The sequence below is a fragment of the Gadus morhua genome, chromosome 10 (assembly GCF_902167405.1).
Source record: "Gadus morhua chromosome 10, gadMor3.0, whole genome shotgun sequence".
Classification (NCBI taxonomy): domain Eukaryota; kingdom Metazoa; phylum Chordata; class Actinopteri; order Gadiformes; family Gadidae; genus Gadus; species Gadus morhua.
Genome location: NC_044057.1, coordinates 1,153,780 through 1,168,816, shown reverse-complemented (window position 1 = coordinate 1,168,816; position 15,037 = coordinate 1,153,780). Strand labels below are relative to the sequence as shown.

Below are 15,037 nucleotides of genomic sequence, written 5' to 3'. Positions count from 1 at the left end.
TTTTTATTCTACACGAGTTCAAGTGTGTATTAATAACAGCAGCCGCGGATAGGCGAGGGAAATATAATGTTAACATTGAATTTAGTATCGTTTCTAACACGCGAAAGATTATAGCCTGCGCACGCAAAGGCGCTCCAACAAGAGCGAGCGGGACTTGTCAACCTTGCCGTTTATCGGTGTTGAACTCTCGGCAGGGTGGCAGCCGGAGCAGCGCTGCGCGTCAGAGCGCGCACCGCACCGATTCATCTTCCCTGGGTCCGGGAAAGTGTTTTTGCGGTATGAACGCTGTCCTCCTCTTCTTCTTAACAGATGTTGAAGGGCGGTTGGTTGTTCTGTTAACGTTTACAGCGATTTGATAGGGATTTATGTAAGTAAGAGAAAACAGGGTTGTATTGCAAAAAAAGCAATACATTAGTAAGGATTGCATGAATTCACCGAAAAAAATAGATATTCTGTTTTGTTTTATTTTTTTTAAGCGTTTTTGCGAGCAATGTCTACAGTATTATGCATACAATGTGATGCACTTTAAGATTAAGGGCCATAACTAAAAAATCTAAAAATTAATGTGTTATTATTTGCGCAAAAATTAAAAAAAACTAATATATATTAAACTTGCCATTAAAATCGTTAGAAAAGCTAATTCGTAGGAAGCCGTAATGGTCCTGAAGTTTGGACCATTTGTCACAAATATAGGAATCTGTTTTAAATCCATTATGTAACTGTGAGAATTAAAAGTGATTTAATTTAAATTTTGTCTTTGTTTGTTGATATTTCATTCCAAGACTTGAACCATTGATCATTTGAGCGGCCAGCATTCATAACTGAGCAGTGTTTGCATTGAATTGCTGTTCGCTCTCCCCTAAGAGAACCACGTTTTAAAAAAGCCTATTAACCTTGTATTCTCCCACCAGGGTAACTGACACGCTAAACCTCAGAGCAGCTTTTTTATCCTCTAAAAGTGTTACTCGTTTGATTGGAGCAGTGGACGGACTCGGGTTGCAGACAGGGGGGTTACGTACCCACTGGAGACCCGAGCATCGGAAAACTCCATGCCTCTGCAAAGTCCGACAGTATTGTTATTTTCATTCGTACAAATCAATAGGCCTATAATTAGCGCGCGTCGTAGGGGGGCAACTCCTTGTTTGCGGAATATTGTCCAAGTCTGTCTGTTGCACGCACAAATTTTATTTTTTTTAAAGTTTGTGCAAAGACAAGCGAAGACACTTTGGTGCACGTGAATAGATGGAATGAGGGAACTCTCCCTCTCCCACGCACGCATCTTATCTACTCGCTCTACTTTGAGCACATTGATTTCCCGCGGTACGGTGAATTATTTCTCCTGCAGAAACACGCCTCACACACACACACACACACACGAAACTTAAGTTAAGCCGGAAAGCAAGGGGTTCTTCCCATCGTCTGTGACAGACCGGCCGTCAACTCTAAACCACCACAACTCTCTGCGCGCTCGGCCCCGGCGATGGGTCCCCCGTCGCTGCCAGTCCACATCGGGCAAGTTCACAGGAGATAAACACAACGTCAAAAAAACACACGTCAACTCCAATCATAGATATTGGTAAATAACCCCGATTCTTCTTTTTTTTGTAAACGTTAAACCTTTTTGCGTCTGTCCCGGTAGAACCGATTAACTACCCCCCAAAACCGGCAGCTCATTGATTTGTTTAGTGGATCTTCCACCTTTGGGGGCTGGGGGGGGGGGTAGTCCTGTCCTGTTGTGTCACCTTATCACAACGTGGTTTGTGGCTCGACTCTACCCCCTGACTCGGTATATTTACCTCTGGGCGGCTGTGTTGGCGTCCAAAATCCCCGCGCTCTGCATCCACGAGCGGACCGGCGTCATGCCGCTGGTGAGCGGCTCCTCTTTCATGGTCAGGGCTCCCCGCGGGAGGCTGTCCTGGATGGAGAACATCAAAAGGCGGTCTACTGGGAAGGCTCGCTCTTCACACCGAAATAATCCTGCCTGCGCGGAAACACTCGAGGAAAAAAGGCAAGGGGCCACCTGGATTAACTGCGGACCGGAGTGGGGGGACGCGACTTTCCCCGAAGTGCAACAAGGAGGGGGGGGACGCCGGTGTGCAAGGTCCTTATCCAGAAGACGAGTGCCGCGGTATCCCTGTGGGGGTTTTCCGCCTTGTTTTTAAATTCCAGACCGCGGTGCAGATCGCTCGGGCTTTTAGCCGGTCTCTCAAGTTGAATAAGGGTGGAGAGAGGGCGAGTGTTGTTAGAACAGTAAAAACAGCATCTCAGGAGAAGGAGGAGGAGGAGGAGGAGGACAATCAGCCGGGATCTAGGAGACCTTTACGTCGGGCGCACGGAGACGGGAGACGCCGACGCGGATCTGAAGGAGGCGAGCACACGCGCACGGGATTGTGGAATGAAAAGTGGGATAAAACAAGCGACCGCTTCAAAAAGGAGTAAAATGAAATGATTAGCAAACAAGAGGGAGGGACGGACCATAGAAAGCTCGCTGTCCCGGGGGAAAAGGGGGATTGGGTAGCGAGAAATCTCATTCCCTCCCTCCCAGTTTCTTTATGCTTCCTCTGTCCCGGCGGAGCGCACCTTCTCCCGGGCTCCGCGCCTTCGGAGCTCTCGCGGGGGACCGGCGTGGACACGGAGTGGGCGGAGACATGCCCATGAAAGGAGAGATCATTTGAATATGATTCTCGCATCTGCACTCACATTGGCCGCGGTCTTCGTTTCGTCACTTTTTTTTTAATTCACTGAAAAAAGAAAGGCTTCCGCGCGCGTGTCTCCGACAGGACCATGCAGCTTCTCGTTGCGAACGGGCGCTGGACCACGCGGAACTAAAAAAAAACGCGCGTCTGAACGCCGGTGGCAACACCTTTTCCCGTCATTAGATGAGTTCGTTGGCCTAGTTTTGGAAATTGTTTAATGAAGGTGTGAAAGTGACTTCCGCAAGGACTAAGGGATTGGGATTATACTTAAAGTTATTAACCGTTCAAATCCATTAGTGTCACATCAACAGCCTCACGTTCTTTAAAACCAACACACACCCAGATGTTTTAGCTCACAACCTCATCGCTCATCAATGTTTAGCATGGATGGTTAAACACACGGATAAAGAAAGCACGTGTTGTCATTAACCTCAGTAAGTGGACGCCACACGTTTACACTTTTACGCACGGACGTCAGCCTGCCTGACTGGAAACGCGCATGCCTGCATTAAAGCAAGGGTACACACATCTGCAAAAATATCTGTGTGTCTCTCTCTCCTTTTCTTGTTTGGTGTGTATCAATTGGTCGGCGTACAATGGAAGCATAAAGGAAACACATTTCTGCTTCCCTTGTTTTCATATTGACGTTTCTGGACTCTGAGCTGTGCGTTGCCACGCAGGGCCGGGCGTCTCCTTTCAGGCGCTTCGGCCACGTGGACCCTCTTCACTAGGCCTCAGAAATTATTAAAACAAACCAGATAATAGTATTACTCATAATAACACAATCAAAAATTAAAGCTAATATACAATTAGCAATAAACAACCCCGTGTGCTTTGCAAACTACTATTTCGATCATAATTGAGGGGGGTTTGACTGTATGCGTGAGTTTCTGGCGTTTTTAAATAATTTCCATAAATACTGAAATCAGCTAATTAGCCCAACTGCACAGCATCGCTAATTAAATATTTATACAACTTTAGCCTCACTGACTTCCGAGACCAACGGGATCCTCACGGGACCCGGTGCGTCTCCATACCGAGGAAAATATCTCTCTATAAAGAGAAAGTCGATGAGAGCCTGCCAGTTTCCAAACATGTTTTGAAGAGTTTATGATGGGCTTATATAGCGCCTTGGACATCATAGACGAAAGAGCATTAGGGTTAGGCGAATAATAATAACAATAATAACAATAATAATAATAATAATGACAACAACAAAATAATATCAATTATTATTATTATAATCATAAAAATATGAATAGGCCTAGGCCTAACATATAGGCCTGTGTTGTCTTTTATTGCTTAATGATCTAAAGTCTCGCTCAAGACTAATTTCACTCGTGACTTCAGACAGTGTACTATGATACAGGGGTGTTCGTTATAATTTAAGTTTGACCCTTAAGTCTTTGTATTTTATTGTTCTATAGTAATGACCAGGGTGTCCCACGGGGCCCACGGACGGCTCACGCCAATAAACCGTGAGAGCAGATGAGGAAGACGTCAACGCAGTCATTTAAAACAGTCCGACAAACATCGCACCTGAGAGCCATCGTGCACACCGACTGTTACCATAATCCAGTCCACCACCTGTCCGTCCCAGCCCGGAGGCCTCATGCACACGGTCGCGGTGTCCTATTTAACAATGAAGCATAGGCCTGACAGTGTTATTCGAGAAAAAAAAGTATGCAAAATTATACTCCTTAAAAAGAGTTGTGTAAATTGGGTTTCCCATTAATAATAGGTTCTTTGGATTTAGAGAACGGTCTTGTTTCACATGTCAGATTAAATATGTGTGTCCTTCAGTCTGCGGTGAAGTGATCGTTTTTATTCATACACATAAAAGCCCTTCATTTCTGTATAGGATGTATATATTTGTTTGCTCTAAATAAATAATAAAAATTGCCAGTGTGTGATACGTTGAGGTTTCATGCTGAACAGGTCTGTGGAGGGACCGTCGCAACAGATCTCGCCACAGGGATTTGCTGCCACCCAGCGATGATGTTTGGAATCGTCTTGCTTCTATACGTGAACATACGGTCCCTGATCATGATCATACTCTTGCTCTGCTATGGTTAACATGCCAGTGGTCCTTGTCTGTATCTGGCTAGGGTTAATGGGCAAGAACCCTATTATGACATGGAATGTGTTTTCCTATTTTAGCTTCATCATTTAGAATTGGGTTCATCAGATTTTGCAGAGGATTCTGGTCTATATTGGTCATAGGCCTATACACACGAACTATAGGCTACAACTAATTCAAAAATATAAATGTACAACAAAAAAAATCAATCTGGCAACGACGGAATAGGCTTGTGTTGAACTCTTTGACGAGACACAAATCCATTTAAACTGTTTAATATGTCGAACAGGCCTTCCCCCTCCCATAAATGTTAAAATCCAAACAAATCCGCGGTTTGAATTCTGACTTCCTCCCGAGTGAGTCGGAATCAAAGCCTCCTTGATCAGCTGAGACCCCTGGCCCTCCTCCTCTCTTACTAAACCACAGACCCCCTGCTGAGAGCGCGGTCTTGACCCAATTCATGTACTAGAGGTGCGCTTAACCTCTAAATACCCCTAAGGTGCCCCCAAACACCGCCCACCCAGCTGCGCAATTTCCACCACAAGCCTCTCCCTTTTCCTGTCTGATGACCTAAGCTACTATTCTTCTACTACTGCTATGCCCATTACACTATCCTGTTATCATTAATATTAGCTTAAATAATAAAGAAGAAGAATGTGACCATTGTTATAATTATAGGATTAATAGAATTATAGGATTTAAGTTATAATTTTATAATAGTAAGAATTATATTTGGAATAATAATAATTAAAATAATAATAATAATGACAAAACAAAAATATGTAGGCCTATGCTATGTATTTAGTCATTTTATAATTTAAGGTTTTACTGACAAAGTAAATTAGCCTATATATTGGAGCAACCAAACATAGACCTATGTGCTGTGGCTTCAGTTAAGAAGAACTAAGTAGAAGATAGCAAGATAGCGTTGCCGATATCAATGTTGAGATACTTCAATGTTACAGAGGTGCGCCGTTCGGATCTAAAGGCCGTCGTTTACTGCCCTCTAGTGGGCAAGCCAAGCAATAGCACAAACGAGTGGATTGCATGGGTATCAGTTCAAAGGGAACATGAATATTTTAGAAACAGATATGTGAAGAAAATATGTATATATATCTGTTGTCCTTCAGAGGATTGGATCATCAGACAATTACCAGATGAATAAACCATAACTTCAATAATGTCAATGTAAACATTTCACCTAAAGGAACTAAATCTTTACACCTTATGGTTATGTAATATGCTTATCCCTCTGTGGTGTGTGTAATAAATACATATGATCTAATTCCTGAAGTAGGATTGGCCCTTTAAAGGGCAGGATTCTACTGGGTCAGGTGTGTGATCCTCAGCTCACAGTCTGTGGTTGAACTCAGAGCGCTGCAGTCTGCATGCTAGTCCACATGGAGCAAGGGGCAGTAACCCTTCCCTGAGATGCACTAACCATTACCTAACGTGCACTAACCATTACCTGGGGTGTACTAACCATTTGAAGTGAACTAACCCTTCACTGAGGTGCACTTACCCTTCCCTGTTTCTTCCTGCATTTCAAAAAATGAATATCTAATGAGATCTACTGGGTGTGTTGAGCAAGCTGCCTCACTTCACCGGCTTCTTCTCTTTGATTTAAAGAGGTAGGAGGGGGTGTGAGCCGGGTGGTACGCACCTGAAGACTTCTGTTGGTTTTTGTGGTTGTAAAACTTCATTGTTTTAATGTTAGCATGCTAGGACTAAACCACTTACCCTGGTTTGGGAACCATACAGCCAACCTGCAAATGTATGTGCATAAAATAATAAATCTTGCTAATTAAATATGTCCAAATATGACACAATTAATGTGTCACATCAGATACATAGAGTTTGAGTTAACAGAGTTTATAACTATATCAGGCATCATTCAAATTGTGTCTGTTGTTTTTCATTTTGAATGATGTGCCTATGGTGCTGAACACTCTTTCGCTCGCCACAGAGGAGGACGGACAGCAGAGTCCAGTGAAACGGTTGGTGTTTTAACCAATCATATGGATTTCCACTCTTTTTGTCAATGAAAGGCTCTCTGAAGTAACGTTCTAGCTTTTCATTGCCATCTGTCAAAATATAAAGTAAACAAGCCAGGTGAGATATACAAAATAAAAACAAAATTATTGCTGCTAGAGCCACAACTATTCCAACTACTATTATTATACAAAGCATTAGCATACAAATGTGTCCACAGACATGGTGACTAATGTTTGATAGTAGAATTATTGGCCCTTTACACTAATATTCAGAAACAGCACTGACTCAGTGTGTTAGAACTGTTCAATAGATAGAACTTTATCAATCCCCTGTAGGAGAAATCTGTTTGCCCAGACTACTGTTATGAATTAATGCCCTTAAATATGACTACTTTAATGCCTTTGAATATATGATGTTTGTTTCCCTGGGTAAAGGGACATTAGCACCCCCTATCGCCTTTTGACAATTACTTCAGGGAGGAAGGTCCTCCCTCAGCCTCCGTTGACTCCCATTCATTTCCCAGAAAGTACTGGTACTGGCGGCCGGTGAATAACATGGGTTTCAATGGGAGAGAAGAGGAAAGTCCTCCTCTGAGTGGGTGTGACCTTACAGGCGTCTGATTCGCGCAAATATCTAGTCGCGCTGCGCTATGAACCAATCAGCAGGATCCCTGGCTGGTGAGCAGTGTTGCCAGATTGGGCAGATGTCCCACCCAATCGGGCTAGTTTTAACCGCTTTAGGCTGGGAAAATTATCATTGGTCGGGAAATTTACCCAATCTGGCAACGCTGTCGAGCAAAGCAGGTGAAATCATCTGAAGGATAACGAGATTCTAACATTTGCGAATAAAGTGTACAATGGAAACATTGGAAACGGAGGACATTGTTCATGTTTAATTACACAAAGCATTCCATTCATTGAGTTACAGTGCTAAGTGAGCGACCAAAGAAAAAGGTAGACCACTTGGCAAAATCAAGATCACCAAAAGTAATGGCAACGTCAGTGTTGTGGGTGCTACATGGTTTGCTAGGTAGTAGGTACTCATGGCTTACTGGTAGCATTACTAGCAATCGACTGTATTGCTGTTCCTGTTTGCTAATGAATAATGGCAAATCTCCAACGTGGGCTGTTTATGGTTTCCCTGATGTGAAAAACCTTGATAGGGCAACCAAACGCCACGACTAGTGTCATGTTCACGTTGTTGTTGCTGCTATGCGACTTTCCTTGCTAGGCACCATGCCTATAGATCAGGTTGAATCTAGACTCTCCAATGTGGGCTGTTTATGGTTTCCCTGATGGGAAAAATCTTGATAGGGCAACCAAACGCCACGACTAGTGTCAAGTTCACGTTGTTGCTGCTATGCGACTTTCCTTCCCAGGTGAAAAAATATTATACTTCAACGACACTTTTGAAAGGATGTACTAAGTCCACTTTTAGTATGTAACTGTATTCTGTACTAATTTCGTCGCATTCAAGTATACCAAAGTGTACTAAGGTATACCTTAAGTACTACTATAGATATACTCCAGTATACTCCAAGTGTAAATAGTATGCTAAAATTGCACAACTTTTGACAACCTTTAAGTGTACTGAAGTACACTAGTGAAAAGTATGATTTCTAGCATTTGAAACACTCTTGCAGTACAATAGCATTATATTACCAGTGTGTTTGAAATATACTTAAAAAGGCAGTATGGTTCAATTGATAGTAGTATATAAGTATATTTTGAACACACTATTATCATACTTCTGTCATATTTCAAATTAAATTCAAATACACTTTCTGACTATATTTAGTACTTTTTAAGTCTGCCATTATGTTAATTAAAATGTATTTATAGTACATTTCTATCACAATTGCAGCATCAAAGGCATGCACTTTAAGTACAATGTTATTATACTCTAAAGAGGAGCAGAAGTGTATATTGAGTGTATTTTATCACTGCTTATACTACATAATAGAAGTGTATTTTTAACACACTATTATCATTCCTCTGTCATATTTCTAATTAAATTCAAGTACACTTTCTGACTATATTTAGTACTTTTAAAGTGTGCAATTATGTAACTAAAAATGCATTTATTATGTATTTATAGTCAATTTGTGTCACAATTTAAGCATCAAAGGCATGTACTTAAAGTATAGTTATTATACTATAATGTAAAGTGGAAGCGTATATTAAGGGTATTTTAAGTACAATACTGTTATACTACTAAGTACTTTATAAATACTACAGAAATATACTTACAATACATATTATACTTCACATGCACTTCTTTCTGGTACCATTTTAGTACACTCCATGGGTGCTATTTTGTTCCATGACAAAAAACACTTAAATTGTACAAACCAAAACTTTAATTTAAATATTAATACAAACATACATTCAATAACACCTAACTTTAAAACATCTGACATATATAACATATATAATAAAGCTACTGAGGAGCAACCTTGGTGTAGCCCTCATTATTGCATTTCCTCCGCAGCAGGGCCCGGATCTCACTAACCATGGTGTTGGGGAATTTCTCCCTCACCGTGTCTGTGAAAACAGGAAGGACGCATGTGATTTAAGACTTAAGATAAACAATAAATTACATTGACACAGACTAGTGCTTGTGCCCATTGGGAGCGTGCCCGTTCGGAGCGCGTGCCCAATCGGAGCGTGCCAAACGTAAAAAAAACGCAGCCCCCGGTACGCCACGTGCCCCCGCTACGCAACGTGGTCCAGCTACGCCACAGGCCCCCGCTATAAAACAACTCTTTCTATTAGGCTATCATCATTACCGTAACATTCCTACATTTTACAATACAAATACGACGCAAAGACGCTCTCAGGCGCAAACGTAGCCCCCGCTACGCCACAGGCCCCCACTACGCCAGTTGATCCAGTAACTTTACTTCGATTACTAAATTCAAGCATTATACTTCGATAAAAGCAACTCTTTCTATTAGGCTATCATCATTACCGTAACATTCCAACAGACTATAGCCAAAGTTAGCTGACGTTACAGAGTATTTCGGAATCATTTCACTACCGTTTTGGAACTGACTTACCTCCAAAGAAAAGCAATTTGGCTGCAATAGGCTTCGCCTCTTGTTGTCGCCGTTGTGTAGGCCAAATTACCTCTATCCAGCCCTGCTCCGACTCGAGGTCTTCCCTGCAGTTAACCGTTATTTTTTTATTTCTGTATGCATCACGTATGACGGATGTATTATCTGCTCTAACGGAGCCGTCTTGGAAATAAAACAAACCAAACACTGTCATTGTTTGACCCGGAGATATTAGGTGCTCACTGCTCAATTTCAAATGGAACACTAACCGTCCGCGCCAAGTGTATTTGAGTAAACCACCAATTGGCGACCTAAATACTACATTCTCATTGGACGTCGATTTGCAGCCGCACACTGATTGGATGGCCGTTATAAACTTGCTATTTTCAAATTTTGGTTATAGCCTTGGATTTTCTTTAATAGTTAGTCGTTGGAGCTAGTAAAAGTAGCCATTTCAGTATTATTTATCTGTATTTTTTTGATTAATTCAACACTTTGGTTGTGATGATGTATGAATATACTTAAATAAACTTCTAATGAAGTGAAATTAAAGTATACTAAAAATGAAGCATGTTAATAGTGTATTACTAAGTGTACTTTTCAGAATCACACTGAATGACAACTATAAGTTTTTGCAATTTAGTATACTTTTTCTAAGTGCACTGAAATACAGCTTAAAATTAACTTGCATTAAAGTGAACTGTAAGGAAGTATACTTAAATACACTACTAATAAAGGGAAATTTAAGTATACTTTGATAAAGCATTTTAATAGTGTATTACAAAGGACTTGAAATGAAGTGTACTTTTCAGAAGTACACTAAAGTACCACTTTAAGTATGTGCAACTTAGTATACTTTTTCTAAGTACACTGAAATACAGCTTAAAAAGTATTTGCATTAAAGTGCACTTCATGGAAGTACACTTAAATACACTTCTAATGAAGTGAAATTAAATTACACTCTAAAAAAGCATTTTAATAGTGTATTACAAAGGACTTGAAACAAAGTGTACTTTTCAGAAGTACACTAAAATACCACTTTAAGTATTTGAAACTTAGTATACTTTTGCTAAGTATACTGAAATACAGCTTAAAATTAACTTAAATTAAAGTGAACTTTACGGAAGTATACTTCAATACACTTCTAATGAAGTGAAATTAAATTACACTTTAAAAAAGTATTTTAATAGTGAATTCCAAAATACTTGAAAATGAGTGTACTTTTCAGAAGTACACTAAGGTACAAATTACAATACACTTACAATAAAGTACACTTTTTATAAATACACTAAATTACCACTATAAGTATTTGCAATTTAGTATACTTTTTCTAAGTACACTTATGTACAATTTAAATAAACTTAAAATAAAGTATACTTTTTAAAAGTACAAAGCAATACCGCTTTAAGTATTGCAGAATTAGTATACTTATTTTTAAGTACGTTAAAGTTGAATTTAATGACATTTATTGCGAAGTACACTTTTTAAAAGTATATGTTAAGTATACTTTAAATTAAGCACAAAAAGTAAAAGTATACTTATACTAACTTTTGTATAATTGATTTATACTTGTAATACACTAAAGTATACTACTTTTTCACCTGGGTTGGCTAGGCACCATGCCTATAGATCAGGTTGAATCCAGATCGACCTGGGGTCGATCTGGAGGTACCGAGACGAGCAGGTATCCTGGAGCTGCTCCATTCGGAGCAGGATATTCTCCACACATGTTCATGTGTGTCAATTTGGTTACGGAAGTGGAAGTGTATGTGGACGACGTTGGCGACGCCATGCTCATCATTCTTTTGGAGCAGCTCCAGAATTTCCACCTCTGCCATCGCCTTAACTGCAACCTATTTGATGTGTTCTTTCAGAAAAGGTTGTTGAATCAGGATCACTTTTAACTCAGTTCATTTGGTAAAGTTTAGGTATGGTCAGAGAATGTCTAATATGAGGAGAATGGGCACTCGCTGGTTAGTTCCGGTTTTCTGGACTGGTTGCAGTAATAATCTCTGTCCACGCAGGGCGCTCGTAGGCGAGTCCAGAATGAATGGGAGCCAACAGGGTTTTATCCTCAGAATCCACTTTTCTCACGTAATTTTTTTTCAAGTAATTTGAAAGTTGCTATCAAAAGGTGGGTCTAAAATAATAAACTCAGCTGAATATTGCATTTTTTAAGGTCACGTATCTGTTCTAAAAAGGCGTTAAAAACATGCGATGACGTCACACATTGTCATACTGTCAGAGGTACTGCTTTACGGCAGTTTGAAAAGCACTTCCCTTTTCCCGCAAGGATAACACCAGCTGTTGGAGGTAAGGTTTTTTTTTGCTTAATACCCTAGTTACAGAGTTTTAGTGAGCTAATGTAAAAAAAAGAAATGCGCGAATGTTTTACGTATGTTACTTACAGAGAGTGTTTTTTCTAATCCTCACTAGTGCCGATAATAAAGCTTTTTTTTTTAAGTAACGATTATGAGCCATTTCTTTCTCCTAAAATAGAAACCTGGATTAGAATCATAATTTTATGACTGCATCAATTTAGTTTACATCAGTAAACAATCTGCTAGAGAGCAGTGTTGTGTTGTACTCCTCCTCATGCCTCTTCCTTTCTGGATCTCTACAGTTGGAACTTGGACATTGATGCTGTGACAACGGACAGGTCTTCTTCCTCTGTCCTTTTCCCCTGCCTCTGTTCAGTATGTTCAGTGTTGTTAAATCATTTATCTTTTTTTTTTATTAGTTACTGTTCTTATTGTGTTCTTGTTAGTGTGATGTTTGAATAAACTTGCCTGTTGCAATGTTGATAGCATGTTTGTATAATTACTGTTATACAACTGTTACTGTTTCAATGTGACCCAGACCATATTTCTTATTTAACAAACATGTGTAGCTTATAATGTGTTGCAGGGCAGAGCAATTATATTCAATGGCTTAAAACAAACCCATCTGTAAAGATCAGTGAATGCATAGGAATCAATGACAAGTGGTGTAGATGGTTTTCCCTCTGTGCAAGGTCATTAGCCCAAGTCCTACAAAGAAATAACGACTGTAATAGCAGATGTTGAAGTTGTTAAATCGTTGACTAACCATATGTATGGAACAATCGGTTAAGGTAAGTTAAATGCTTGAGTCTCGACGCTTTAGAGAATGTCTAGCGCGCAACTTGAATAAGCCATGTCCGATATTACCGGGGCTCCAGCGCAACTTTCCTTACCAGGTGAAGCCTCAGGTAGCCTAGGACCATTCATACAGGAGCAAGCAAGAACGTTACCTTTTTCTGTCCTTGGGAAACGAAAAGACGGACAATCCGTTTCCTGTTAGTGCAGTTTATCATTGCACATTTAGGAGGCATTTCTTTTTTAAACTATCTTTATTTTCGAAAAATAGAAAATGACAGATGAAATGATATTGAGCGGGACATTGACTGTATTATTTAAGGTGGTCATACCGTACCTAGCATGTATATAACACATTAAACATTGAACACAAGAAATGGAAGAAATTCCATTTATGCCCATGTACTTTCACCATACATACTATCTAAAAAATAAAAGGGCCTGCAGGAAAATATAAATACAGTACGCAAAAATTGACTTTGACGGAAAGTCGAAGTTAACACGTTTCTGATTGCGCTTCAGCTTCAGATGCCGTCACGAGGGGTCTCTTGGTCGTAATCAGTCGCAAGTCCGTCCCTGACCAATCAGCATTCATTAGCAGAATGCTAGCGTGTATGGCCAACAACGGCCCAAACTGTAAGAAATCGAAAGGACTTAAGTACGCACTCATTCGACTTTTGACCCATAATCTATATTGAACTTGCGGAATCTACAATAAAATTTGCGATATTTCAACGACAAGCAGGTGAAAGAGGCATAATTAGCCGTCTAGCCCCATAGACTCCCATTCAATCTGGACTCGCCCGTGATCACCCCCAGTGGATGTCTCATGGAACTACAACCAAGATCGGTACAATGGGGCGTATAGGAAGTGCCCAGGCTCTTCATAGACGGGCTCTGGTATGGTATCTATGAAGCAAAAGGAGACGAATATGCTGAGAGCAGGGCATCCGTGGAGGCCCTGCCTGGACGTCCGCCTCTAGAGTGCATGTCCGTCGACTCTGTGATCTCACCTTGGATAACTGGTAGGTGTGGCCCCTATGACATATTACGTGCTCTGATTGGCTATGGTGTTGAGCGCACGCCCCCTACTTCCTCGTACGTGTGATTGTACGGCCATCTTGTGGCTATGTGCGGTTATTACAGCTTATATATATATATATATATATATATATATATATATATATATATATATATATATATATATATATATATATATATATATATATATATATATATATATATATATATATATATATATATAGGGTGCGATTTGCCGGTGGGGATGGTGGGGATTATCCCCCCCTCTGGTTTACACGTCCTACCCTCTGCTGAATTATTTTTATCCTCGGTGGGGATAAAAATTATCCCCCCCACCCAAAGTATTTTCACCATTACATCGTAATAATTAACAACCAAAATACACAGGGTCCGTCCTCATTTTGATTGTGCTGTGATTTTGATCTACCGGGAGCGAGTCAGAGGCGTCGCGCTCGCAGAAAGCAGTTTTATTTTGAAAACCAACCGGATTTACTTGCGTTTCTATGGTTTCAAAAGTCAACTTCCTGTCCCCGCCGAAACAAAAGTTTAAACCAAATGGACGAAAAATGAAAAGAATACAGAGCAGCATATCTTCATATTTGAAAAAGCTTGAGTCTGCGGCTTTTGATTTGGGCATCCAGGCTCGTAGGATTGGGAGAGTGTTTGATGTGCGCTGGCTGTCCTCATCCTGCACGTCAGTGACAGCTCTCTGGGAGAGCTATCCAGCCTTCCCGGCCCGCAGATTTGCAGAGATGTGGTTGAAGCAGGGTCACCACGCTGCTATCGATCCCCCAACAGGAAAGCAAAAAAAAGAGGCTGAAGTGCGTCATCAGAGCGGACTGTTTTCGTAGTCTGACCTATAGTCTACCCGATTAACCCATAAAAAAAAAAAAAACGTCTTGACAGCACATTGTGGTATTTCATATTTTCTGTTGAACTGATATCGGGGAAAAAATATATTTTATTTTTTTATTTGGCACATTTAAAAACAATATTAGCTATGAGAAAATATTTCTGCAAATGCAGTGGTTAAGTTCACGTTCAAAATAGGCCT

At 40.5% G+C, this 15,037-nt stretch overlaps 1 long non-coding RNA gene across 1 annotated transcript; it reads right to left on the bottom strand.

Moving 5' to 3' along the window:
• Window positions 1–9,107: 9,107 nt before the first annotated feature.
• LOC115552831 (uncharacterized) lies at window positions 9,108–11,430 on the bottom strand. The gene is made up of 2 exons (XR_003978379.1): window positions 9,830–11,430; window positions 9,108–9,314 (listed from the first exon to the last, which is right to left on the bottom strand). It is a non-coding gene; the product is annotated as an uncharacterized LOC115552831 (long non-coding RNA).
• Window positions 11,431–15,037: the final 3,607 nt, after the last annotated feature.